The sequence below is a fragment of the Tenrec ecaudatus genome, chromosome 2 (assembly GCF_050624435.1).
Source record: "Tenrec ecaudatus isolate mTenEca1 chromosome 2, mTenEca1.hap1, whole genome shotgun sequence".
Classification (NCBI taxonomy): domain Eukaryota; kingdom Metazoa; phylum Chordata; class Mammalia; order Afrosoricida; family Tenrecidae; genus Tenrec; species Tenrec ecaudatus.
The window spans coordinates 301,820,808-301,829,402 of record NC_134531.1 but is presented as its reverse complement, the minus strand read 5'-3'; positions in this window follow the sequence as shown (position 1 = coordinate 301,829,402).

The window sequence follows — 8,595 nt, the reverse complement described above, 5'->3', positions numbered from 1 at the left end:
TGTGTGTCTGTGTGTGTGTGTGCGTGTGTGTCTGTGTGTGTGTGTCTGTGTGTGTGTGTCTGTGTGTGTGTGTGTGTGTGTGTCTGTATGTACCTGGGTATATTTTCAGACTGCAGCCATGGATCTATTTTTAGATTACTTGTACAGGATGATTTTTTTTCTGTATTTCTTTTCTTGCAAGGTGATTTCTGAGTATTTCACTAGGTTTACAGATTTTCTTAAACCCATTGTTCTATCAAAGGCCCTGGAAACACCTGAAGTTTACAAATATTTACTATTTTGTTTGACCCAGAGTTTACCCATTTTCTTTTGATTATGAAGGTCACTTTTTAATTAACACTTAATCGTAGTTTAGTTCTATATAGCATACTAAGGACCCAAAACGAAGCCACTTGCCAGGCATTCCATCTGACTCATGGACTAAATCTTTGTGGAGCCGAAAGTCTCACCTTTCTTTCATGGAGGGGCAGGGTTTAACCTGATGGGAGCTGGTGGTTTAAGCAGACCTTGTAGTTAATTGCCCAATACTGAACTCACAACACCACTGGGGCTCCATAGGAAATATTCGGTTAGATTTTTTTCCCTGTAGGAATTTGGATATATTTAACAGCCCACATGTATAGGGACAATGTGAAAATATAGCCTGATACTTTCTTGTAAACCTAGCTCAGCAAGTTCCTCTTCTCAAAATCTTGAGAAATCCTGAAAATATTGTTTGTATGTAAGCACTAGCCAAAAAGGTCTTTACTTAAGTTTAAAAAACTTAGCCAGAGTGTTCTTTTTCCTGCAGTAAATTAGGGTAGTGAAAAAATTCATTTCTCATCTCTTCCGCCATCTGATAATCACCAAAGCTGTGAGCAAAAGGTATTGTTTTAATCTAGGAACAACAACAACAACAAAGTTCCAAATACAAATGTTCCTCAGGTATCTTAGTGGTCTTTCAAAGGCATCAATCAACCAGCCAAAGCCTTTTGCTTTTGGATTACACAATTAAAAGAAATTGAGGTTCCTTTTATTCAAACTGCAAGAAAAATGCCTAGCATTTCTTTGATTTTAGCTCGGCATTGGAAAATAACATAAAAGGTGGTGGAAATGTGAGGGTTATTAATTAACTTCTCTAGTAGCAAGCCTGGTAGTCCATAGCTAAATTTCAATGAGGACATGCCTGCTGAGGCACTAAGCAGTTTCCTAGTTGTTTTTAAGATGTTCTTCCGGGAATTCCATGGATCCATAGGCAACTGCTGGTCCTTTACCCTCTCTACCCTCTTCACAGCCAAACAAGCCTTGAAACTACAACAAAGCCCAGGAATTGATCTACTGAAGTCTCAGGAGCAAATAGAAAAAATCTTTTTACTGTGTTTGAAGTTAAACCCACAGATCATCATAATACATATAAATGACTTTCTGGCTGGAAGAGAGCACACAACAGAGCCCCGACTTGGAGTAGTCTGGATTAAATCAAGGGAGGGCAGGCTCGGGATCTAGATGATATCCCCCGCCACACACACACTGCTTTCTTTCTTTCTTTGCCATTTTAGACCAAGCCTTATTTTGGAGAACAGACATATTAGAAAAAAGGATTTCCTTAAAAGTTGATGTTATTTTTTTTAAAGAACAGAAGCATTAAAACACACAAAAGTGGAGACAATAATAATAGCAGAATGGCTCTACTTATCAACCAATTCAACAGTTATCGATGTTTGACCCCTGGTTATATCTCTCCATCCCTTCCACTCTCTAGAGCATTGCAAAGTCAAGCCCAGACACCATGTCATTTTGCATCATGCATCTGTAACTGATAAGGCATTAATCTTTCCTAACCATTATTCCATTGCCAAATCTCACACCATTAAAAACATTTTCTCAGTATCATCCAGTGCCATGGACTTTGAACAGCCGTCTCATCCCCACATTCTGACCCTGGCTGAGCCTTTCTCATCTCAACGAATGAGAGGCAAGTGGAGCACCAATGCACACACTCAAACACTCAACAGCAACAACAAATTTCACTGCCATAGAGTGGATGTCAGTCCTACAGGTCGGGGAGCTTCAGAACCCCTCACACGTTAGGGAGTAGAAAGGCCAGCTTTCTTCCACCAAGCAGTTGGTGGCTTTGAATTGCTGACATTGCAGAATGAACTCACAAAGGTCATAAAATATTTTCTTCTCCTTTGACATGAAGAGGACATGGGTATTTAGATTTTCAAGTAAATTACAGTGGCCTTAGCTGTGACCGGCCACTCGTTCATGCGTCCCATAAGCCCTGTTTGTAATGTCCTGTGGGGTGTAATATGAGAACTGTGGTGCACAGTGGTTAGGCTGGTTATGCTGTGAGCTGCCAGCTGCAAGGTCAGCAGTTTGAAACACAGCCACTCTTTGGGAGACAGCTGAGGCTTTCTCCTCCCATAAAGCATTGCAGTCTCAGGAACCCGCTGGAGCAGTTCTACCCTGTCCTATGGGGTCACTGCGAGTTGGCATCACCTCAAAGTCAGTGAGTTTCATGATGTTTTTATTGTAGGCAATGCACCGTGATTGTAATGAAAATTGAGGCGAATAACGCACAGAGCACTGGATGAAAAGTAAACTCCAGTGGGAATTCAGAAGCAAACGATCATTATTATGATTGAGGTTGATGAAGGTCAGAAGAAGCATTTTAAAAGCCTTCTAGAATGTGAGCCAGTGGGAATGAAGAAAGGCTGTTCCGAGGGGCAGAGAGGGCCCAGCAAAGGCTGACAGTGACTCTCTGCAGGCCACACATCACACACTATTGTGAGGATCTGTGCAGATAGGTGCCACATGTTACGAAATCACTCTGTAAGCAGAGATTCCCGTAACTGTTATCAGCAACTGCTGCCAGGAACTTCTAGTCAAGCGGCATGTTTAGAATGTCAGGACAGTGATTGTTCATATGTGCCCAACTGAGAACAGTGAGACACAGCAGAGGCATCTGGTTCAATGTGATGATATAATCATTAATCCAACTGGATAATATTTGACCGCAGAGTTCCACCTAGTGAATAGTTTAAGGGTAAAACACACTTCTGTTCATTTAAGCACCAGAATGATTTCTCTGCCATCTCGAGAGGCTTACGGAGTGCAGACTCCAGCGCAGTAAAGCTTCTTTTCTTGTGGAATTGGGTCCTCTCTAGACCTTTCATACGACAACTTCATTTGATGACTGATTTTCTTTTTAAGAGCCCCAAGCATTAAAACTGTTATTAATGTAGAAGAAAAAAATCTTCTTGACCCAAATTCTAAGCTCTCAGCCACTGTCAGCCCAGGTGGCGTAGTGTTTACACATTGTACTGTGATCCACTAGGTCAGCAGTTCAAAACCACCAGCTGCTGTGCAGGAGGAAGACGAAGTTTTCTGTTTCTGTACAAATGCAGTCTTGGAAACCCGCAGGGGCAGTTCCACCCTGCCTATAGATAGCTGAGTGAGAATTAACTCGAGGACAGTGAGTTTAGTTGTGTTTGGTCAACTTTTAAAGGATCCCTGGTGGGCCTGCTGGCCATCGCCTCAAGCTCACCAGCCACTCCACAGGAAAAAGATGAAGCTGTCTGCTTGTGTGAAGACCTGCAACCTCAGAAACCCTCTGCAGGGTGGCTACGAACCAGAATCAACTCAATGACAGCGAGTTTTAGCTTTGCTGCCATCCTTTAAGGGATGTGTCCCAAGATAAGGCAAGAGTGTTGACTTAGATTTGTACTCTTGCCTTAGGTCTTGTGCTAAAATATCTTGGTCCATGGTATGATTTACACCAAATTAATTTGATGTCTTAATGTGCTTCAAGAGGGCTGTGAAAAAAAGCTTCTCGTTTTCCTCAGCATTATGTAGAAATGCATTCTCAGTCACGTTCATCATGTGCTTGTATGGACTAGGCCCAGAGTGAGGTGTAGCTTATGCATCAGATTTAATCCTCCATAACTCTAGGATGGAATTAATATAGTTATCTTCATTTTAGAGACGAGGAAATTGGGTTTCAGAATGGATTAGTAATTTATGGTGGGCACACAGTTACTAAGTGGGAGGCTTAGTAACTTTGAGTCAAGCTGGTCTACTGGCAAGACAACAGTCTCGGAGCAGGAATGAGAAGGAGTGGTTCCCTCTACCCCACTGCCTTTTCCATCCCCCACCTTGCTTTTCCTCCTGTGTCTTCATTTCTTGCTTTTAAAAATATCTCAACTCCTTTAACTTCTTTATCCCTATATACTTTTTCTGTTCCTTACTTGATCCATTCATTCCTTCTCACTCATTCATTTACTTTGAATGCCCCAGGTCTGGCCCTCTACAAAACACAAGGATTACCTGGTACTTGGCTGATTACAGGACAGCGAATGCAAAGATTGTACACCTTTGCATTGTGGTGCCGATGAAGGATGTCAGAAGAATGAGCAGATTTGCCTTGGAGGAAGTACAGCCAGAATGCTCCTTAGAAACACAGATGGTGAGACTTCTCTTTAGTGATAGAGGTGTCCCGAGAAGCAGACAACATGCTCGGTAGAGAGTTATTGGCCAAGAGGAAGAAACTCCACGAGCTGGACTAGCACAGTGTCTGCCATATTGGGTTCAAACATATCAAGCAATGTGAAGATGACAAGACCTGGATAAGGTAGGGTGTCTCTATAAGCTTACCTGCTGGCACCTAAGAGTCCAACATGTGAGATTTACACTGACCAGGAACCACCCGAACCTTCCTGAGTAGCATTACTATAGTCGTTTGAGGGGTTTCCCCCCTCTTTCTTTTATGATTATTGGAGAAGCCCATTCTGAAACCATGGGGTGTTTAGGCAGTGATATGCCTTATTCTATATCCTCTTCTGAATTTGAGTTGCATAACTGACAATTCCCTGTTAATTTACTGTTGTGACCAATTAAATAATCTTCCACAAAACTTTACTCACTTGTGATAGTAATGATTTTGTTTGATAGTTTCTGCATTGTAGCATCACATTTCTCTGGAATGGATACAGAAATATCTCTTCCAGTCAGTTGACCAGGTAATTGTCTTACAAGATTCTTAGCATAGATCAGTGAGCACTTCTAGTATTGAATTCTTTCATTAAACATCTCAAGTCAAGGAGCCTTGTTTGGGGCCAGTTGTTTTCAGTGGGTTTTAGACTTCTTCTTGATGCACCATCTACTCAATCATATGCTATCTCCTGAGATGGTTAAATAATGAAGAATTCTTTTTGTTACAATGACTCTGTGTATTTCTTCCATCTTCTTTTGATACTTCCTCTCCATTCAGTATTTTGTCCATAGAATACTTCAATACCTTCTACAGGTAGAAAATTTTAAATTAAACAATTGCATTATGTGAAAAATATTTTCAAGGAAAATCCAGAGGCCCTGGCAGCCTTATACTCATCATCATCACCTCTTTAATAACTGACGCCAGTGTGATCAATCAGAGTACTGTAGAATGTTAATGCTTTGATAATAGTAAATGCAATAATGATTGAGATGGTGATGATTAACATCCTCTCACAAAAATGTTAGCTCTCTTGGAGTTGACTTCTGACTAATCATGACTTCATGAAAATGTAACAAAATTCTGCCCAGTCTAATACCGCTCCCATAGTTGACTATAGACTTGGTTGTTGTAACCTATAAGGTTTTTATTGACTAATATTTAGAAATAGATCACCAGGTCCTTCTTTCTAATCTATTTTAATCTGAAATCTCCACTGAAATATATTTATCACCATGACCACATGCAAGCCAGCACTGACAGATGTGTCTGAGGTGCACTGACTGAGAATGAAGTAGAATCTCTAGGATAGAAGGTAACGATGCTACCTCTGAAGCCCCACTTCACAAACTATAAATCTATAAATATATGCACATCGATCTATTTCCACATCCTCATATATATATTTACATATGTACATGCCTTTATTTAGACCTCTATAAGTGCCCTTTGCCTCCTAGCTCTTTCCTCTGTTTCCTTTTACTTTCCTCTTGTCCCACTATCATGTTCAGCCTTCATTTGGGTTTCAGTAATTCCTCTTGGTTACATTGTCCTTGACCAAGCCCTACCACATCTGGTATTATTAAGTCAATGCAGCACTCAAGGCTCAAGGGATCTGGCGTAGGGTACCGACACTAAGGACCGAGTATAGGCTTCGCTATAATCTTATACCCTACTTACACAAGTGTGGAACAAATTCTAACACATTTTTCACAAAACCACATACCTTGTCTGTCAAACAAAGAATTTCTGACATCCAGCATCACACTGATCAACAGGCCATTCATTTCATCAGTTAAAATACATCCGTGACATTCATAGCACAAGTAGTCACCAGTTTACAGCACTGTTGAGTCAGCGTCACGTACAACCACCTGCTGTGACTTTTGTTGTTGTTGCACGTCTCATCGTCAGTAATTGTGCAATCAGTGTGCAGCTCATTGTGTACTGATGCCTTCTTTCTCAGCTGTACACTCAAAAATCAATGTTTAAGTATGAGTTTATAAGGATACTGCTAATAAAAGGCATTAATCATGAAAACAAACAAATCAGCACAATTGGATTTGCGTCAGAACCTATTCACATCGGAGGCATCAAAAAGGAGTCCTGTCATAAATTGGGGACTGTTATTCATTAACGAAGCCTCTGTTGCGATGTAAATATGGGTAAAAGAAACATTTTGTAACTCACATTTGGAATATGAACTTATTAAGTCATCTGTTGACAGTACCTGTTGTTGTTAGGGGCCATTGGGCTGGTTCTGACCCAAAGTGATCCTGCATACAAGAGAACCAAATGCTGCTTGGTCCTGTGCCGTCCTCACAATTGTTCCAATATCTGAGCCCTTTGGTGCAGGCACTGGGCCAATGCATCTTATTGAGGGTCTTCTTCATTTTCCTTCTTCTACTTTACCAAGCACGATGTCTTTTTCTGGGAACTGATCTCTCCCGATAATCCCCAGACTACACAAATTTCATGAGGATAATGGACATCTATAATTAAAGCTCAAATTAACTAGAACAAACTAAGTAGCACAATACCTAGTTTCAAGTACTTGAAATCGAATGATCTTGTAAATATTCATTCAAAATATGTACTCAAATATAAATTATTCTTATGAGTTACAACTCTGATGTTTGTTTTTTTAATCATTTTATTTGGGGCTCATACAACTCTTATTAAAATCCATACATACATCAATTGTGTAAAGCACATTTATACATGCATTGCCCTCATCATTCTCAAAACATTTGCTCTCCACTTAAGCCTTTGGTATCAACTCCTCATTTACCCCCCTCCCTCCCCACTCCCCCTTCCCTCATGAACACTTGATAATTTATAAATTATTATTATTTTGTCATATCTTACACTGCCTGATGTCTCCCTTAACTTACTTTTCTGTTGTTGATCCTCCAGGGAGGAGGTTATATGTAGATCTCTGTAATCAGTTCCCCCTTTCCACTCCACCCTTCCTCTACCCTCCTGGTATTGCCACTCTCACCATTTGTCCTGAAGGGATCATCCACTCTGAATTCCCTGTTTCCAGTTCCTATCTGTACCAGTGTACATTCTCTGGTCTAGCCAGATTTGTAAGGTGGAATTGGGATCATGATAGTGGGGGAGGGAGGAAGCATTTAGGAACTAGAGGAAAGTTGTATGTTTCATCATTGCTACACTGCACCCTGACTGACACGTCTCCTCCCCGCGACCCTTCCTTAAGAGATGTCCAATTGCCTACAGATGGGCTTTGGGACCCCAATCCTCACTCCCCCTCATTCACAATGATATGATTTTTTTTGTTCTTTGATGCCTGAAAACTTATACATCCGATACCTTGTGATCACACAGGCTTGTATACTTCTTCCATGTGGGCTTTGTTGCTTCTCAGCTAGATGGCAGCTTGTTTACCTTCAAGTCTTTAAGACCCTGGATGCTATATCTTTTGATAGACAGGTACCATGAGCTTTCTTCACCACATTTTCTTATGCACCAATTTTGTCTTCAGTGATCGTGCCGGGAAGGTGAGCATCATGGAATGCCAGTTTAATAGAACAAAGTATTCTTGCATTGAAGCAGTACTTGAGTGGAGGCCCAATGTCCATCTGTTACTTTAAAATCTTGAAGTTTTATTTTTATGCCGTTTCCTTCCTAATTTTCATTTGCTATGTCTATCAACCACACATTTCTTTAACAACAGCAAGGCTCAGTTTTATGTAAACAACTATATACATAACTTCAAAAAGTCTCTGGAAAAATTCCACAATTTTTCAATTACATTCTTCCACACACTTTTGGAAACCTCCTTGTGGAAGAATGGCCTAGATAGATAAAGGATATTTCCCCCTAACCTCCTGAAGCTTCCTCCAATGTGTGTGTATATGCGCATGTGTCTATAAAACTATTTATTGTCACCGTGTCAGTTCTGGCTCCTGGTGATCCCATGGATGAAGAGTGGAATTTTATCGCATGGGGCTTTCAGTAGCAGACCTTTTGGAAGTAGATCTCTTCTGTGACGCTTTCCTTCTGAGGCATCGCTGGGTCAACTTGGACCTTCAACATGTTTGGTTAGCAGTGAAGCACATGAACTGTTTGCACCACTCAGGGGTTCCAGCAAAAATACA